Source organism: Paroedura picta, chromosome 7 (genome assembly GCF_049243985.1).
Source record: "Paroedura picta isolate Pp20150507F chromosome 7, Ppicta_v3.0, whole genome shotgun sequence".
In the NCBI taxonomy this organism is placed as follows: Eukaryota; Metazoa; Chordata; class Lepidosauria; order Squamata; family Gekkonidae; genus Paroedura; species Paroedura picta.
Genome location: NC_135375.1, coordinates 45,498,458 through 45,516,987, shown reverse-complemented (window position 1 = coordinate 45,516,987; position 18,530 = coordinate 45,498,458). Strand labels below are relative to the sequence as shown.

The window sequence follows — 18,530 nt, the reverse complement described above, 5'->3', positions numbered from 1 at the left end:
TTCTGAATAGATTTCTTTACTGTAAAATGTGCCCAAATTATAAAGGGATGGGAGAATCTTCTCCATCGTTACTGGTTGGTACAAGTGCAAAAATGCACAGTCTTAGTCTGTAGTTTATTTTAGCTAGATTGCAGCTCTAATTGCTTGGAATGACTAAGAGGATTCAAGGATATATGCTTGGAGGCACAGGATTATTTACCAGCTACTCCTACCCATATTGCAGAGCTTGATCTAGCCAGTGGTGCTGTTGAAGTGCTGGTCCATCTCTTGAGTAGGAAAATTTCCTGAACAGTTGATACTATCATTTTTAAGTGGACTGTCCCATTGAGTGCCAGTTGATTCCTTGATACTTTAAGGAGTTTTGTGGGATAAAACAGCAAGGAAGAGGGATAGAAGTCGTGCAATGAGTCCAACCACTTCAAACTCAGTTTATATCCTGCTTTTCATCAGTAAGCAGTAAGCAAAGAAACCTTATTTTCCTGCCCCTGATTTCCTGTCCACAGTACCAGTCAACTTACTTTTCTGAATGGTTTTAGGCTAATGTAGATTAGAAGCTGCTGCCTACATTCTAACCCATGAGGGGACGTGGAGGGCAACCACTAAGCGATAAAATTATTCATCGGGCTCTGGCTTAGAGACCAGGGCTGATTCTGCACTTACTTTTTTTCCTGCTGTCAATACTGCTGAATTCAGATCAATTTGAACCCGAGTCTTTGTGCTTTGCCCCCCCCCCCAACTTGAAACAGAACTCCTTCTGCACTTGAGCACAAGGCTGCTTGCCTCTTTCCGGGTGGGCAAGTGGATGGGCAGACGAGCGGGAAGGAGTGAGGGGGGTAGCCGAATTGAGCCAGCAGCAGCTTCTCACAGAATGAGGCACATCTCTGCTGAGAGAAGTCTGAGATTCTGGAGCACAGTCACTTTAAACCTTTAAAAAAATTAATCTTGGGAGGAAAATCTTGCAACCAGTAACTTGGAAGTTTTAGAACTGGCACCCAGCCAATCAGGTACAGACTGCTTCTCTACCTCAGCAGGGAGTACATTATCCCGGCAAAACACAGATACTGGGAGCCTTCAAATCAGCTTGATCAATTATACAGTTTTTTCTGCTCCTGAATATTGCAGGGAAAGATAGGGTCACCACAGCTCAATCAGATTGGTTGCAGATGAAAATTTTAAATCACCCCAAATCGAAATGGAAATTGCATTCAGTGTAGACAGCAGGGATTTAAACGACCTGGGATTGGAATAAAAACTCAGTGCAGATTCAGCCCAGGTTAATAAATGAGCTGATTTTGGATGATGTTAGAAATTCCTTTTGTCTTGTTAAAATTTATCCTTTCAGTTTGGGTAACTTACAGAACAATCCTGTGCTAACCAGCTGCCGCAGAACCAAAGCTGCACTTGTCCTTTCTCCATGGCACGCTTTCTCAACCAGGGTTTCATGAAGCCCTGGGGTCTCTTGACAGCCCTGGAAGGGTTTCCCAAATGGGTGAGAGTTAATTAATTTTTAATATATTTTTAAAATTTGTTGAACAAGGTCCCTGAATGGCAGAAGAGGAAGGAGGGTTGTTGTTTGTGGGTGAATTTGTGGGTGTCCTTTGCTCACTGGTGGATGAGCTTTCCAGCAACATAGCTGTGTTGTTGAGGACATTCTCATGCCACGCCTGCCGGTGGTAGAGTAGGCAAGGGAGTTCATAGGGTGGTTTCAGATGTGGGGGCATGCAACACTCCCCTCAGAACCCCTGATTGCCTCCTTAGTGGGGCAGAAGTGGTCTAGGGCTAGAATGGCTGTCATTCCATGCTGGGCACTGTCATTCCACTCCCAAAACAATCAATGCCCAGATGTCATTCAAAATCCATTCTGTATTCATCACTACTTCAGTTTCTAGTAGCGTATTGCAGTGGAACCCATGGAAGTCATATGGCTTTCCTGGCTGCCAGTATAACCAAAGAGCATTCAAGCTTCTCATATGGTTCCCAGTAGGCAATCCAGTCAGTTGCTTTAGTACATCCCCTCTTTATGTACTCAGTGTCCTGTGTAACATCAGGAGCCCCTCCAGGTGCCTACCAGCTGCTGCAAGAGACATAGGCCCAGGAGCAAGCATCCCTGCCTTGCGTTAGGACTGTAACTGCTGCCACTCAGTTGCCACCTTGGGGCTCTGATTCCAATGCTACAGCATGAAGGATCTGAATTAGGTATTTTAAAATACCAGCCTTTTTTGACACACTACTAGTGGTAATTCTAGGAATGACAATTCTACACTGCGCTCCGGTATCCGGCTCAGACTGGTGAAACATGCTGTGCTTGAAACTGCCTTTAAATCGTGCTTGGAAATGGCAGTTGGTTCACAGTGCTACTGACAGACTACAACTGCCTTCGGGATCTTATCATGCTGGCATTACAAACGCGACACTGGCTTCTAATCGGTTTATGTTGCCCAGTTCAGAAAGGGTTGTTATCTTGCTCTGCTTCAAAGCTCAAAGTAGTTTGACCTCTGAAAACACGGAAGACGAGGAAAACCTTTGTGTGAACCTACTGTAGTTTTACGATGTTCCTTAGAGCGGTGGTCCCCAACCTTTTTATCACCGGGGACTGGTCAACGCTTGACAATTTTACTGAGGCGCGGGGAGGGGGCGGGTATCATAGAATCGTAGAGTTGGAAGGGGCCATACAGGCCATCTAGTCCAACCCCCTGCTCAACGCAAGATCAGCCCAAAGCATCCTAAAGCATCCAAGAAAAGTGTGTATCCAACCTTTGCTTGAAGACTGCCAATGAGGGTAGTCTTTTGCCAAGGGACATCGCCACTGCCTGAGCCCCTGATCCGCTTGTTTTCCCGCCGGCGCCCCTGACTTCCCGCTGCCTAACATTCAGTGTGATATATCATGCAGAAAATGGTATGAGATAAGTAGAAAACAATGCAGTTAGGGCAAGAAAATACATACAGTACAAAAACAGCATTATTATTATTATTATTATTATTATTATTATTATTATTATTATTATTATTATTATTATTATCATCTTTCGATTTATTGCCCGCCACTCCCTTACGGCTCGTGGCGGGTTACAACATTTTAAAACCCCCAATAAAATCCATTAAAAACCCTCAGCAACAATTACAATATAACATTATCGGTTAGCAAGCTTTTCCTTTATAAACATCAAAGATGTTGCTGTTCCAGAAAGCATTTGCTTTCCATGTGGAATGTCTTTCTTTTTCTTTCCCCACCTATTTTTGTCTTTAACTGCACCTGGGCTATTATTATTATTATTATTATTATTATTATTATTATTATTATTATTATTATTATTATTATTATTATTATTATTATTATTATTATTATTATTATTATTATTAGGATAGGATGTATCCAGACTGAAGTGACAATGGGACAATACATAGTCCCATTGTATATGGCACTGGTCAGACCACACCTGGAGTACTGTGTGCAGTTCTGGAGGCCTCACTTCAAGAAGGACGTAGATAAAATTGAAAGGGTACAGAGGAAAGTGATGAGGATGATCTGGGGCCAAGGGACCAAGCCCTATGAAGATAGGTTGAGGGACTTGGGAATGTTCAGCCTGGAGAAAAGGAGGTTGAGAGGAGACATGAGAGCCCTCTTTAAGCATTTGAAAGGTTGTCATTTGGAGGAGGGCAGGATGCTGTTCCCGTTGGCTGCAGAGGAAAGGACACGCAGTAATGGGTTTAAACCAGTGCTCCCCAACCTTTTTATCACCGGGGACCACTCACCGGGGACCACTCCACGCCTTTTACTGAGGCCCCGTGGGGGGGTAGTTTACTCTCAACCACTGCCCTAACGCTCTCTGATCGCTATGGTAATGTTTAAACATCCCTTCAAAATAAGATACAGACATGCCGCAACAATGAAGTGTGTTGTAAAGGGCTGGGAGGGGGGAGAAGGCATCCTTCGGGGCACACCTCCAATTAGTCGAAGGACCACATGTGGTCCACGGCCCACAGGTTGGGGATCGCTAGTTTAAACTACAAGTGCAACGATATAGGCTAGATATCAAGAAAAAAAGATTAGAAGATTTAGTCTGGGTCCAACCCGTTATTATAGTCATTTTATTATTATTGCTATGGTGGTTGTAAAAAGTCTTTTGATCAAACAATAAAATGTCATGGAATATTCTGTGCAAATTCCCCCTGGCTTGCATCATGGTACAAAAATACAAGTCACAAGATGCAAGTATATTCCTCATATAACATGATCATAATGTAACATTACGAGTAATTTAGTAATTTCTGTAAACTTTTTTGAATTAAAGGCTAAAGCGAACATAATGATTAAATCAAGAAGGCACTTTTCTCAATGCATGAGTGAAATAAATAACCCTGATGCATATGTTGTCAGCATGTCAGCTCTTCTCTCAGATTTTACCTCTACTGGGTCGTTAGGAGTCTTGTGGTCATGGCCTTTAAAAAAAAAAAAGCTCACCACCTGTTTTCATAGGGTTAGCTCTCACTTTACTATATTTGGTTATTGAATATCTTGTGATTTGCTACTCTGTTATCCCTGAGCAATATAGTTCTGTTGACACCACTCAGATTCTGGGAATCCACTCATGTATGTAAGTTGTTCTGTTTGTGTGTGTATTGAATAACTATACCACATATATAAGAAATGAGAGAGTGAGAAGCAAAGCACACTGATTTTCTCAAAAGGGTTAATGTGAATATTAGTGGGCCTACTTTGACTTGCAGGTGTCTGTTATTGGGCCTCCCCGTCTAGACCATCCTTACCTTTTCAAGGCTGGATTCAGGAATGTGGTAGTTTATTATCAGGGATATTATTTTGACATCCATAGAGCAATTACAGTTCTATTAGAGATGAACTTGGCAGTATCTGTGACAAGATACCTCAGCATACAGATCTGTCAGTATTTGAAATCAACACCATATGTATCCATGGCACATTACTCAGTAAATCTATATTTCGATTTCTGTATGATAGGTGTGAAAGACTTTATTGATGACATTTTAATTTTTTTAAGCTGGACATTGGCTCAGGCTTCATGGAGTGTGTTGTATAAACAAATTAAACACATATGCACATTCATAAATCTGTTTTTCTAAAATCCTGCAGGCTAAGCCCATAAAACACTTTGAAGTATTTGGGTATTTGCGAAGTAAAAGAACATTCTTAAACCAAGGAATTCCGTAGATTGCATTATGCCCCCTGCAGCTTGGTGTAGTGGTTAGGAGTGCCGACTTCTAATCTGGCGAGCCTGGTTTAATTCCCCTCTCCTCTGCATGCAGCCATGGGCTTTCCACAGCACTGATAAAGCTGTTCTGACCGAGCAGTAATATCAGGGCTCTCTCAGCCTCACCTACCTCACAGAGTGCTTGTTGTGGGGAGAGGAAAGAAAAGGCGATTATAAACCACTTTGAGACACCTTCTGGTACAGAAAAGCCGCATGAAGAACCAACTCTTCTTTCTTTATTTTTCCTGTGTATCACACAAAAATAAGAATTTGGTCCTTGCTGGAAACAGTATTTTATCCCACTGTTAGCATCTATGTTTGCAGTTTTAAGAAAACTTTCCTGGGAGCAAGCCCCATTGAATAAAATGGAACTTCTGCTTATACCTGCTCTGGATTGCATTTTTTATTTTACTGGACCATGCTTAGCAACTGAACTGGGCTTTTAATTTTTTTTTATAAAAATAATATAAATGTGCCTTCTACGAAGCTTCCCACCATTACCCCAGAAGTAGTACCTCATGTACCACTCTGCTCCATGAGAGTTAGGCTTGATAGAACTGTAACTCTGATGAGGCAAAGATCTTCCCTGTAAGAGATGTTGTCTCTTTGAAACTATGCTGAAACTTATGCAAAGGGTTTGCACTGGGTTTGCTTGCAGGGATCCATAGTTCTTATGCATATAAAGCTCACTTAACTGGCTTTTCATAGTATGTAGCACTTTCGGTGTGGCACTTAGGCTGGCAGAATGATTTTGTCTTGCCCCTTTCACAATTTAATTGGCCCTGGAGTAGAAAGAACAAATTGGAGAGAAACCCAGAAGCAGAGAGGGTCAGAGTCCCATTCATCCACAGCATCCAGGCCCAGGAGAAGGTGAAAGTTCAAAAACCAGCATACTTCCGTGAGTCTCTGCAGCCTGAGCCCAGCGCTGACTCCAGAAGCAATTATATGGAGGCTTCCAGGAATATGAATTGGCCCATTGATGAACAGTCTGTTGCTTGCGGAGCGATTTGGAACAGAGCGGACTGCTGCTGGCAGTCACAGTTGAGGTCCAAACTACATGTGATACTGACTTGCATGTAGTTTTCTGTTTGGTTTTAAAATAAAATTAGGTTACAGAATGTTTGAGGAAGTGGGGTTGGAGCATACAAAACTCTTTCTGTCTGTCTTTTTTTCTCCCCTCAAATCACGCTGTAGGTCACCATAAGGAGAAAAAGAAGAACTTGCATCTTTGCATATAGAAAAGACACCCTGAGCCTTCAGGGAGGGCGGTATATAAATCTAAATAAATAAATAAATATGGGCTGATTTTTTTTTTTTGGTCATGATGCCAGAGTAGAAAATTTTTTAAAAGCTTTTGAGTCAGTCTCTGTGGCTGCGTGCTATGTTTAAAACCAGCCCCCCCCCCCCAAGAAACCTCAGAATAAACTGTCCGGTGATTCTGTGATATCGCTCCTAGAGCAACAGTATGTCTACCAGCACATCAGACGGTTGCAACAGTCTCCCTTGCAAGTCCTGTTGAAAGTGAGGGCGCAACCCCTGAGAACTGAATACTAATTGGATGAAAAATTAGCTCTATGTGTGGAAATGTGTTTTAAATTTAAATAACATGAGGAACTTTTGACCTAACTTCCTGAAATATGGCAGCAAGGATCCATTTTGTGAGTGGTGAAATCCTTGAAAAAGTAATCAAAATTGAATGAGAAATAAAGTTGCAGAAATGTATTTCCAGTTAAAACTGATGGAATGAAAAAAGAAATTAAAGGTTTATGCAAGCGTACAGAGTCTTTTCAGTTAGTGTGTGTATATGGGAGAGGTGGGATCCTGCCTAGATTTTCAGAAGTGCAAGTAAGCAAGGGCAATTCTCACTGCCTTTCAGCGGACAAAAATGATCCCTGAAATGCTGCTCCTGAGGACCTGGGAATGGCGGTCTTGTGCAGGGGGAAAAATTGGCAAAAATCACCTATTCTCACTCACAGAAATGTAGGCTTTCATTGTTTGATGGTGAATGCACATTACTTAACAGACAACACCCCCCCCCTTGCAAGTTCTTTGCTTTCCATACTTTTAAATTAACACTGGTCAAGATAAACTGTAACTTTGACCTGCTGTACTCATTTTGTGGTATATGCAAGCCTCAAGAAGCCATGCTAACAGTAGTCTCTACCCAGGGGTTCCTGTTTAGAAGGTCAGCAGCACTGTGCTGGAGGAGAAGGCAGGACTTGCTCAGCTGAGTAGTATTCTGACTCCTAGTTGGGTCTGTGATTGTCTGGAACACTATGATAAATGAAAAAAATAGTGAAAAGTAGTGTGTTGTAGCCAACTTTGTTTTTCTGTTCTCTGGGAATGTAGTTTCTATATTTCAGTGTTTTCCTTCAGTTTCTGAAGGTAGGAATCAGTCTGTCCACGGAAATGCTCTGATGGAACCAAATCATAAATTTTAAAAACAACAACAGGGGGGCAGTAAAAAAGATGAGCATGATATTGGTTATCCTACTGCAAAACAGTATTCCACTAATAATAGTTCATAGAGTTTTGAAGTGATAGGTGCACCATCAACATTTTAATTTAAGTGGCTGATTCCCTTCCAATGGGAACAGTAGCTAGAGGCAGGTTTTGTATCTTGCTCAGAAGCTAGGTGGCAGGGCGGATGAGGTTTTTATTTCGGTGGGGGGGGGAGTGTTCTGGTAAGCCTTTTCTGTGTGGCTGAAACTAGCTACCTTGTTTTCTATTTATCTCCCAAATTTACATATATTCCTCTGCTTATTTTTTCATGCCCTTACCCTCTACTGGCTAGATGTGCAACTTCTCCAAAGGAAACAGTCTGAAATCTATGTTTAAGCATCATTCATGCAACTAGGAACTGAGAATGTGAGTTCTGTGTTTCTTTTCTTTCTGTTTTCAAAATAATCAATTCCAGCATGCTGCTGTTTTAGCAAAGCACTTGTGTCTCAGGCGTAGATGCTTTACAAGGATAAAAATCATTTTCCTGAGGCAGCCTACAGTTCATGATGTGCAGAAGGAGCAGAACTGTATCCACAGTGCATATTTCACTCTTGGAAAAGGGTGGATTCTCACCTGTTAATGCAACCGTGAAATGCGAAAGCATTAATTTTCCTGGCTCTTGAATAATTTGGAAGCTGTTTCTTGCATTAACACAAGAACCTGCCTGGATTGGACATAATGGGAAGGCCCTAATTTCACAATGACTGGCTGTTTTTTGGCTGTCAGTGGGAAAGAAATTTTGTTTTGTTGTCAGCAGGAAAGAAATTTGTGGTTTCATTCTATTCCAAATCTGGTTTGTCACATGAGATCTTTGGGAAAGGTAAACAAGTCAGTGCCGATACAGAACAGGTAGGATTAGCTGAAAAAGATATTTTGGTTCTCCCAGCCCTGTTTTGCAACAGTTCCCTGATACTGCAAAGAGATTGCTTCTTTGAACCGCTTCTTCCAACAGAGCTGTTCTTCTTCTTTTAATGGTTTTCCACCGATATAGTCATAAAATGTTAGGCAGAATTTCTTGCGGCGGTTTACAATAAAACAGTAAAAACGATATAAAACCCCTAAAAAAAACCCTTAACATATTAATCAGATGGAAATACTATCAGAGTTCCAATCTCCCACCACCCATTCAGCACATATGTTGAATGAGCTTTCTCACTGGGAGCGAGGGTCCTAATATAAGACAAGCATTGAGGGAGTCCCCATTGGTAACACTGAGACCCCACCCTGGCCTCAACCATACACCTGGCGGAAGATCTCCCTCTTACAGACCCTGCGGAATGCCGACAATTCTGACAGGGCCTTTAGCTCTTCAGAGAGCTCATTCCACCAGGTGTAATCTTTTTATTCTGTTCTGGTTATTTCTGCTTAATATAGTGTATTTCAGCACACTTCTTAATTTTGCCAAGTTTTGCAATCTAAACAAGGTCCCATTGCAACTCATATGCAAACAGAATCCTTAAAATTGTATCTTTGTATATACATCAGACCTTGTTATTTGTCCGTTCTCAGCATGGCTAGTCCTCCTTTCAGCCATTGTCCAACCTACAGGCATAGTAGGTGTGAGCTTAAGATATGCAGAACAGTGTTTTGTTTTGTTTTGTTTTTAATACTGGTTGATGAACAGTAAAAAAGGTAGTGTTAATTCGGGAGAAGCATACTATTAAATCCAGATTGTGAACTTCATGTGAATCTTCATAGAGAACTTCTCGATCTTCTACTTCTTCCCAGGGGTTTAGTTAATGATGAAGCTACACTCCAGTTCCTATTAAATGATCTCTCTGTAGAGACCACATCATGTGTAGCTGAATTTTTAATGGTTGTTTATTGAGCCAGAACTAAGATATTTTAAATCAGACTATTTTACCCTGTTTTAGTTTATAATATTAGTCTGTTACCCTATTATATTATCCTGCTTGGCTGTATTTGCCTCTTATTGTTCTATGCCAATAAAGGGCTATTATTATTATTATTATTATTATTATTATTATTATTATTATTATTATTATTATTATTATTATATCAAGCTTAGACAGACAAGACTTAGACTCATGCATCCCATTCTCTCTCTATGCTCTCTGATTCCTTCTATCTCTTATTGGTTTGGTTTGTAGCAAGCAAGCAGTAGATTTGCTTGGAAATCATAGTTGGATGCTATAGGAGTTATGAGGTTATATTGGCCATACAAATGCTGATAAAAGATGATGACAAGCTCTCTGACACAGAGATAACTGTCATAATGTTTGCAATTAATAATCTCATGAATCTCATCATCTTACTGCATCACACTTGCATACCAGTGACCACCCCGTGATAAATGCTTGCATATTGCCTGGTACAGGTGATAGTATTTTTTTGGGGGGGGGCTTCTTTTGTTATCCTTCCTTTGGGGAAGCATTGGAGTAGGCCACAAGATAAAAGATTCTCAGAAATAGGAACAGGCCAAAGCCTTGCTGAGGTGGGGACATTCCATCCTGAGTGTGTATCTTCAAATTTTGCTTTAATGCTTCTGTGTATCATCAGCCAAACATGCTCCCTGAATAGATCCCCTGTGTTTCAGGGAGAAGTAGTTTATATGTGTGTGTGTGTGTATCCTCCAACAAACTGAAATGTTACAGCTCATGTTTCAGACACTGGTTTGCCACTAGACTGAAGAACATGCTTACTTCCCTTATCACCCAGGTATGTTCTCCTTCCTCTCCTGTCCCCTTTTTTTACTCAGTGTGCCATCAGTGGAGATGGACTCCTTGTCAATTATTTGTGTGCCTTAGATGGTAATTACAGAAGACTACCATTTTGCAGGGGTGTACCGAGCCTATTTGGCACCCAGTGCAAATAATTTTTTAACTCCCCCTTTTCTCTACTTTTTTTTCCATGTCAAGTGATAGGTGACTTATCCCTCATAGGGATTCCAAAGCAAGAAGAGTTAGGTTTACTATTGCCTGCCTCCACATCAGCCTTGCTTTAGCTTCTGATCAGGCTGGGTTGGAGCCATCCAAGTCATGGTCTCTCCTCAGTATGACAAAATAGCAGAGCTGACATGGAGGCATGCAAAAGCAAACCACCTCCAAATGTCTGTTGCCTTGAAATCCCTACACAGTCATTATAAGTCAGCTGTGACTTCATGGCAAAAGAAAAAAAATCCATCTCACCACACTTGTTCTGAGCAGGTATTTAGAAGAACTTCTGGTCTCCATTTTGAATCCTAAGAGCTGACAATCCCAAACATCTACAAGGCATTTTTGAGAGCTAGGAGTTTGCCTTTGTACTAACTTTTACTAAATTAACACTAGCCAAAGTTTCACAAAATAGTGATCACAAGCCTCACCAGACTGGATGCTAGGAAACATACAACTTTCCCAAAGAAGGTGCCCACCCTCTATTGTTTCCAAAGAACTAGCGTCAAACCACAGAATCTTTGTGTTAAAAACTGAAGATGGGAGGGCATTTTTGCAAGCCCAGCATTACCAGTTCAATCACAGGGCACCCAGTAGAACCCAGTGCCATTGTGGCAATGCCAGTTTAACAAGACCGATGTCAAGTACAGAATCACAGTCCGAGCTAAGGAGGTTAGGTAGAAGCCCAGGAGAACCAGCTCATTGTAGAGTGCCAATAAAACCCAGTCCCTTTTGTTCATAATATCCTCGGAGGACGGACACTCCTCGGAGGACGAGCCAAGTAGCCAAAGCGCAGCTCCCAATTGGCCACTTGGCCCTCGAGTGCCACTCGGAGCAGCGAATCAGGAACCACTTCACGGCTCCTGATTCATCCCTCCAAATTTTTATCCTGGGCAGGGCCCGCCCTAACTCCTCCCCACTTGCCCTTACTCCTTTATTTCTACCGCTCCACAGGAGCGGTTTCAAGATGGTTTGTTACTACACTATTCAATACATTCTGACACAAAGTAGGATAGGAATGAGAAGAACAAGAGTGTCAATAGAGGGAAGGGCACAGAAAAATTAGGTGAAAGGAGACAGAAATGGATGAGAAAAATGTGGGAAAGAGAAATATAAATTAAGAGAGGGAAAAGTTGTTTTATCTTGCTGCAACACCCTAACTACAGCTTTGCAAGGTCTGGCTAAGGTGAGTACAAAGAAAGGAAGAGAGAAAGGCTAGACTGTTGGAGAAAATGACCTGCAGGCTGACAATTATAACAGTGTTTATCAGCATTCTGGCTTGGTTGTTGTTAAAAAAAGTTTGCTTCAGTCTTGGAGAAAGGGAAGTCTAGCTGATCTAAGAGTGATTTTTGCTATGTTCAGACTTCCCACAGTGGCTACACCCAGAACTGAATTTTAAAAATGAAAGGAAAAACATTCAGCTCAACACAATCTGATGCTGATTTCAATTGCTTTCCAGGTCCTTCCTCAAGAGTGCACACCCTACTTTGGTGTGCTACTTCCCTTTCTTAATCTAATGGTACCAGTATAAAGTTTTAAAATTGTAATGGCTTAGAACTGTTGATTACAAAGGTCAATGAAGTAAGTAAGAAATTTGGTATTTTCTTAAGCACTAAGACTGGTTATGCATGGACAGGAAAGGCTGGGCCAGCGTCTGCGTAGCAGCAGGGCTAATCCCTGTTTATGTACGACTTTGGCGCCAGACCAGCACTGACCTGCATTAGGGCTCTGATGGCCTGCAGCAAGGGAACGCTGATTTTCCAGTATTCCCTATTTTGCTGTGGCCATCAGCAGCAGCCAGGCCAGGCCAGGCTCATACAGAAAGGAAGAGTTGTCCAACTTGGAGGTGATTAAAGACATGTTGTCAGATAAGCACCCTGAAATAACTTCTGTTGTTGCCAGATTTGCATGGAGGGCAATCAAAACAAGGAAGAGCTGGGTGAATTTGGAGCAACTTAGAGATAGAGATTGCTGGAGATAATGTCTCAATTGCTTGATGTTTGTGAATTTTAAAATGTAATTTTGTTGAATCTTTTAGCTGGAATGTTTTAAATTTTATACTATTTTAATACTCACCACAACAGTTGATAGTGAAGAGATTGAAGGTGTTCAATAATTCATTTTTCTTGCATCTCAAATTGATGTGAGTGGCTATTGCAATATGGAAATAAAATGTCGAATTGCTCTGAGTTGCTCAGCAATGATGAGCTTGAACCAGACATGGAACAGCACAGATATAAGCCTGACTACCAAATATAGATTAGCTAGATCTATCATATTTCTAATAGCTATTTATGGCTATGAAAGTTGGATCATGAAAAAATTGGTCAAGAGAAGAATCAATTCATTTGAATTCTGGAGTTGGAAAAGGCTTCTGTGGACTCCATGGACAGCAAAAGTCACAAACAAGGAAAAACTACAGTGCATAAATGTAGGCAAAATCATGAAAATCTGACTCCCTTACTTTGGCCATATCATGCCATCCAAATCAATGGAAAAAGCAATTGTGCTAGGATTGGTCAGTGGAAAAAGGAAACCAGGCCGACAAAGAACACAGTGGTTGGATGTGATCGAAATGGACAGATCATTGCATGGCTGAGGGAGGAGGTGCAGGATCAAGGGTTGTGGTGGCAGCTGTGCCATGGGATTGCCAAGATTTGGATACAACTGACAACAACAACAATATTCCCTCGTGACAAATTAAGGCAAGAGTAGCATACTGGTAGTATTTCTTTAATAAATTCTTTTGTTGCAATTGTTTTCTGACTTTGTGTCTGATTACATTTTGAGCTATTCCATAAAAACAATATTAGGGCATGTTCCTGTGATGAAGGAAACAGTGGAACTACAGTCCTTTACAGGATGTGATGAATCACTGATTTTTTACATGGTGTTCATATTTATAGTCATGCACCTGCTTCCTCAAATCAATACACCGTCTGGAGAATGACACTCATTTCAGATATGTGCTCATATTAACTGGTTCTGACAGAGGAAAGAACCATGATACAGATGGCTGAAATACTTGCGGGAGTGTTTGTAAGACGAAATGCTTTGCAAAGTCTCAAGAGCAGTTGTTAGACTGTCGCGTCTGAGTGAGATTTGAAATAGCAAAGCTGTTGGAAGGCAGCTGATGAAAAAAAATAATCTCCAATTAATTTTTATCCCTCCATTATTTGAAAATGCTAAGAGGGATCAGAATTACTTGGGGAAAGTACAGGGGAAATCTAGGCTGCTTTTATGTCAGAGATCAGGTGTATTATTGCGATACTTCCAATATTTCTTGTGATTCAGATATATTGGATAATTCTTCCTACATTGAGCCCTAGCTTGGCAGCCGTCAGCATTCTGCACCAGTGGCTTCTCATGGTGAGCATGCGGTGCCCCGGTTAAGCTGCAATCCCTTCTGATTGCACTTCCCAGGTACCTATTATCCATCACCATAAATGGGTAGAGTTGGCTTATCCAAGCAGAGGCTTTTAGCAACAAGCACTGACCCAGGGAAAATGGGGTGATCCACTGTCACTATGGTTCAGGGGGGGGGGGTGGCAGAAGAAGCCACTGGGACAAAGAAAGCTGGAACTCCATATTTTATCAGCTGCTAGATGTTTATTGTTTACTGTTTATATTTTAATAGGATCTGTTTTGTTCATTATATACTCGTCATATAGTATTGCGATTTAAAATTATGTCAGCCACCCCGGGACACAAGTGAGGGGCGGGATATGAATTAAATAATAAAATAACTGAGAAACAGAGGACCCTGTTCCCCCAGCCACCTTGAAACCATTTTACTGTTGTTTACTGTGACACAACAGCATCTTCCTTTCAGAGATAAGCTCACATTTGCCTCTTTCTGTCACGCATACCCTTCTCATGCAGCTAAACACATGGCCTGGCTCCACTGAGAGCCAGAATATACTACCCAATCCGTTTGTAGCCAAGTGGTCTGTGAATGACACAGGCTCTTTTACATTAGCAGAATGACTTTATTTGGAAAACAGACAAATGCGAAAGTCACGTGTAACTTCTTGCATGAGAAAATGGAAGCAGGGATTTCAGATACATGGGATGGTACAAAACAGAACATAATAATAATGTAACATAATAAGAATGTGACCTATTTAAATAGATTTGTATATTGTCCTAGTTCTTTTTGGACCCCAAGCCATGTCATCTTGTCATGGGCCTGTCCTACAAGGAGCTCCTTTTCCTTTGTTTTCTCCAGGATAAGGCAGTAGTAAAACTCTTCTCATATTTACATCAATTTCGGTTTAAACACACCCTTTTGCATAGATGAGTACTCCTGGTTTGGCTGGTGTTAAGCCAATGAGTTGATTACTTTTTGACTGATTATCTCCTGGTGCACACAGACTGCCGAGGAGTTGTCCGTGTGCACACCCAACTCTGGTGCAGAAAAGGTCTGCTGTGGGGGGGGGGGGTTTCACTGCCTGTACCATCATGAAGGTACAAATTGCTCTCTTTGGCTCTGTGTCACCACAAAGCACCATGCAGCCAAACAGGGCATTTTGTGTCCCTACTGGGACACCATAGGTGGGGGAGGCCCGGCTCTTCCCTCGATGCACTGGTCCAAACTGGCATAGCTGCCAATGGCACCTGTATTACAAAAGGGAATGCTGAAAAATCAGCATTCCCTTTTAACGCAGGTCATCAGAGGTCCTAAAGTCAGCCACGGCAGGGAGGGGGCCGGGCCAGCAGCAACATCATGCATAAGCAGGGATTTGCTCCACTGTCATACAGGTGCCGGCCTGGCCTTTTCCCCCTGTGCCTAATCAGTCTTTGAGAAGAAACCGTGTCCTACTCTCTGAGGCATTATAGTTTGCTGTTCTATTTCCTCTCTAACTGAAGTCACAGTCAGAAGGGAAAGCCTGATTTTCGAGCATAATCTGTACACAGCCCGTGGCGCCACGGGCGCCACGGACTGTATAAAGGAGTAAGGGGTAGTGGGGAGGAGTTAGGGCGGGACCGGTCCGGGATAAAAACTCGGAGGGGCCAATCAGGAGCCGCGAAGCGGCTCCTGATTGGCCCCTCCAAGTGTCCATCCCGCCCGAAGCAGGCACGCGCGGCTCCCCATTCCCTGCTTCACCCGCACAGCGACAGGTAAGCGCTTCGGGGGCCGTTCGCCGCTGGGGGAGGGTGGGGGTGGTGGGAGCCGGCCTTCTCTCGGCGTCCGGAGCGCCCTCGCGGTAGCGAGGGCGCTCCGGAGGCCCAGAGAACGCCGTTCGCCGCTGTGGGGGGGTCGGGGTGGTGGGAGCCGGCCTTCTCTGGGCGTCCGGAGCGCCCTCGCGGTAGCGAGGGCGCTCCGGAGGCCCAGAGAACGCCGTTCGCCGCTGTGGGGGGGTCGGGGTGGTGGGAGCCGGCCTTCTCTGGGCGTCCGGAGCGCCCTCGCGGTAGCGAGGGCGCTCCGGAGGCCCAGAGAACGCCGTTCGCCGCTGTGGGGGGGTCGGGGTGGTGGGAGCCGGCCTTCTCTGGGCGTCCGGAGCGCCCTCGCGGTAGCGAGGGCGCTCCGGAGGCCCAGAGAACGCCGTTCGCCGCTGTGGGGGGGTCGGGGTGGTGGGAGCCGGCCTTCTCTGGGCGTCCGGAGCGCCCTCGCGGTAGCGAGGGCGCTCCGGAGGCCCAGAGAACGTCGTTCGCCGCTGGGGGAGGGTCGGGGTGGTGGGAGCCGGCCTTCTGTCGGCCCCGGCTGCGGCCTCGCCCGGCGAGCCCACTCCCGGGGCCGACAGGACGCCGTGGGAGCCTTTGGGGAGGGTGGGGGGGCGGGAGCCTCCCTTCCCAGCCCCCCTTTTCGCTCCGGCTTCTGCCGGGGCTGAGCTCTCCCTCGCACCCGCGACGGAGATCTCCGCCCCGACAGAAGCCCCCTTTCCCAGCCCCCCTTTTCCCTCCGGCTTCTGCCGGGGCTGAGCTCTCCCTCGCACCCGCGAGGGAGATCTCCGCCCCGACAGAAGCCCCCTTTCCCAGCCCCCCTTTTCCCTCCGGCTTCTGCCGGGGCTGAGCTCTCCCTCGCACCCGCGAGGGAGATCTCCGCCCCGACAGAAGCCCCCTTTCCCAGCCCCCCTTTTCCCTCCGGCTTCTGCCGGGGCTGAGCTCTCCCTCGCACCCGCGAGGGAGAGCTCCGCCCCGACAGAAGCCCCCTTTCCCAGCCCCCCTTTTCCCTCCGGCTTCTGCCGGGGCTGAGCTCTCCCTCGCACCCGCGAGGGAGATCTCCGCCCCGACAGAAGCCCCCTTTCCCAGCCCCCCTTTTCCCTCCGGCTTCTGCCGGGGCTGAGCTCTCCCTCGCACCCGCGAGGGAGATCTCCGCCCCGACAGAAGCCTCCTTTCCCAGCCCCCCTTTTCCCTCCGGCTTCTGCGGGGGACGGGCTCTCCCCCCCAGCCCATCTAGCGCCCATTTTATTTAAATTTAAAATGGGCTTGAAATCTAGTTAGTAATAAAATTATGGGCACCAGGTTGGGACTCATGATTCTCATGCTCAACTCCTTGTTCAACCATGGATGATCTTTGGTCAGCATGATCTATCATGCAAGATTGTTGTAAGGCTAAAATACAGCGAGAGAGAGTCATATATACCACCCTGAGCTCCTTGGAGAAAAGACAAGGTAAAACACTGACAGAAAAATAAGGACAAGAGGTCATTAGTCCATTCCTTTGTTCACTGTTAGAGGCTATGTATAAATGTGGTTAATTTGTGCTGCATTAACCAATTAAATGTATGGAAAGCATCCCAGGCAGTCATAGAAGACCAGAGTTGTATCTCAAGCACACATTGCCTATCAACTTTCTGGCCCTTTGGTTCAGGTTTCCATATGAGCAGGGTGAACAGTCTGATGTTGGCTGATAGCAGACACTGCTTATTCTGTGACAAAGATATATTTTCTTGATACATTTAGAGAAAATTTAGTAGGGATGTTGGATATTTGGAACGGATTTTTTAAACAGTCAGGGCATATTTTGGCGGGAACTATACTTTAAGAGCTATATCCTCCTCTTCAATGGTGTTCACACATAATGCACCAATTGTCTCCATATGGAAGTTTTCCTCTATTTTTCCTTCTAACCAGTTAGATTTTTGGGGAGGGGGAACATCTGTGTTATATGATGTTGTTCTTTAATAGTTCTAAATTTGTTCTGTCCTTGTAACAGTTTCTTCACCAATCACACAATGCTCTTTCCCTGCCCTCATTTTGGAAGGAGCCTTGTCCAAACTCATTGTCATGCTGTCTGGATAGCAAGGCTCCCCATTTTCTTAAGGTACTGCCCACACTGGCACTATTTTCGTATCATCTATTATTCCTTGTTCTATGAACTGAATGTTTTTGAGGTCTTTTTTTAAATTGCTATGGTGCTGTAATGATGAATATTTTGCTTCTTTGTTTTTAAAACATCTGGTATCATGGTGGGGGAAGTGGTGACCACAAGGTGCTGATGGCAGTAAAGTGTGCTGAACATTCCCATTTAGAAGCCCCTTTGCCAAAGCAAATGACTGTGCAGGTACACAGTGATGACAGCAATTGGGAGACTCCTTACTGTGTGGATACAACCTAAGTTGATAGGAAAAAAACACAGCAGAGTGAAACCTGGAAGTATATTTTGAAAGAGATGCAATATTATAGCAAAACTGAGACTTACTGTGTATTAGAACCTTTCCCCCCCCCCATAGTACTTTATTGATTTATGATGATTGGATTCAAATCCAGGATAATTTTGAATACAAAGTGTGATCAACTTTGTTCAGTACTCAGTACATTATGTTTAGAAGAGTGTTACTCTGATTGGGATTGCTCTGTAAATCGTCTAGGACAGGGGTGGCCAAACTGTGGTTCTCCAAATGTCCATGGACTACAATTACCATGAGCCCCTGCTGTCTGGAGAGTCACAGTATGACCACCC

At 44.0% G+C, this 18,530-nt stretch overlaps 1 protein-coding gene across 2 annotated transcripts in view; it reads left to right on the top strand.

The window, feature by feature from the left end:
* ST8SIA4 (ST8 alpha-N-acetyl-neuraminide alpha-2,8-sialyltransferase 4) overlaps positions 1-18,530 on the top strand; it is a 112,973-nt gene that overhangs the window by 33,559 nt on the left and 60,884 nt on the right. The gene's annotated exons all lie outside the window — the stretch shown is intronic.